The sequence below is a fragment of the Protobothrops mucrosquamatus genome, unplaced genomic scaffold (genome assembly GCF_001527695.2).
Source record: "Protobothrops mucrosquamatus isolate PMUCROS unplaced genomic scaffold, P.Mucros_1.0 scaffold107, whole genome shotgun sequence".
NCBI classification, from domain to species: Eukaryota; Metazoa; Chordata; class Lepidosauria; order Squamata; family Viperidae; genus Protobothrops; species Protobothrops mucrosquamatus.
The window spans coordinates 34,076-36,337 of NW_015386479.1; positions in this window are offsets into that span (position 1 = coordinate 34,076).

A 2,262-nucleotide genomic window follows, 5' to 3' on the forward strand; every position below is an offset into this window, starting at 1 on the left:
CCGCCCTTCTCCCGAAGGACTCAGGGCGGCTTACAGGCAATAAAAACGGAACTATACAATAAATATCTAAAAACAATTAAAATATATATTAAATAAGCCTGTTATTTTTAGAAAAGTTATAAAATCCCTATTAAAATCCCTATACAATCCCCCCCTAGGCCAATCCCGCTTGATGGAAAAGCCATGTCTTGAGGGCACGTATTATTAAAGAGATACTGGTTAAATTATTATTAAAGAGATACTGGTTAAATAAGCACACCAGATTGTGTCCCCTCTTTGCTGGGAGAAGTACAAATAATTCTTGCTTAATAACTACTCCTTCAGTGACTGTTAGAATGTATAATTGTGCTGAACAAATAGAACTTACAACCAATCCTTGAAGATGTGGCCTTTGCAGTGTCTCCCTAGTTGCATGATCACAATCCAGGTGCTCAGCAACCAGCTCAGAATTACATGTGGCAACCACATGATGTTGCATTTAACAAGGGTGGGGATTCCCTTAATGACACCAGCCAGAAATGCTGAAACTGCTGTCACTAAGTGGTGGGATCATGTGACAGCATGCTTTATGACCGCATTGCTTAGCAATGAAAATTCCAGTCCCGATTACCATCTTTAACTGAGGATTACCTGTAGTGTTAAACTCCCTGGATTTGTAGATTTTTGTTCCAATTGTCCCTTTTGGCCACTAGAGATCGCCATAGCTATATGAAAATCAATCAGCATTCTTGGATGAGCTGTAAAGAATAAGTGTGAAAGGAATAACAGTAATTAAAAATCCTGGTAGCTATTTTTTAGCAAAGGAAATTCTGGTACAATTACCATCATTAAATGACAACTACCTATACATGAAGCTTTGGAATTGCAACTGATGGCCCTTTCTCTAGCAGCAATCACTTCAACCAAACATATCATGTACAAGTTGATTTGTCCACAGAGAATACTTTATTTGGATCTGTCTTACAAAAACTATAGATCATGACACAGCATTTCGTTTGGATTAAGGTCAGAGTTTTGAAATATGGAATTTCTTCCATGAATGCCTTCTAGAACATTTCCATAAGAGATCTTGGCCAATATCACAGTGTTGGTCATGTCCAAGATCTGAGCCTATTACTAAAATTTTAAAAAAATTCTATCCCATTAAATCCAAAATTGTAACAAAAGTGATTTACTGATGTGTTTACATGAAATTTGCAGAGCTTGTAGGTGAAAATTTGCCCCACTTCATCTCCTGTTTCCATAGGTGTTCAGTTGCCACAGTTTTATTCTCAGCAGTAGCCTGAAGTTGAGAAAAATGAACATATTTATGTAGATTTGGAAAGGCCACCCAGCTCCCAAAGGACTCTGGGCAGCTTACATAGTTCAAAGAAGTAAAAAAAAGAAAGAAAAAAGAAAGAAAACATGTACGCCTAAATAACATTATCCATTGCAAAAAAACACATTGCTCAACAAACCAACAACCTCAGGCCTGGATCAAAGGAAACTTTTCAAAGACTTAGAAAACCTTGTAGGGTCGGAGCCATGCAAACCTCTGGGGAGATGCTGTGCCAGAGGGCAGACCCATTGACAGAGAAGGTATGCCTCTGGATGCTATTAGGTGGCATTGTTTAAATGAAGGTACCTGGATTGTCCCTAAGTGTCTCTTATTGGATAGGCAGAAATAGCTTATTGAATAGGCAGAAATAACTGGAGACAAGTGGTGCCTCAACGCCCTATGCCATGGAGACTTTTTCAGGTGACAACTGGCACCTTAAATTGCACCTGAATGCTAACTGTCCAGCAATACAACTAGTGACATATGGGTGCATTTAAGTACATGGCAAATACATATGTATATTTGAATTTATGTATGTCAAGATCACAGTTGTTAACCATCTCCTCCTTTTTTAGTTATGAGCGCTCTTGACTAGTTTTCATATATCTGGGATTAAAGAAGAGAACCTTTCAGTCAGAGGTCACAGATTCTAACTAAACTGAGCTGGTATCTCATTTCTTCTCTTGACTTATTGTTTGTATGCTCTGTTTAATTATTAAAACATCAGGTAATTTCTTTTGTATGTCCAATAGAACATATTTTTCCATGTCATTCCTGTAGCCTCTCATTTATAAGTCCACTTATAACTCAGTCTCTGCCTTATTCCTCTTTCATTACATCTTTATCTATAAAGAGAGATATTGTTAACATCAATTTCTGACACCGTTTTTGGAAGTATCTTTCAATATTTCATGTTAGAATATTTTACACCATTCTGTAACTGT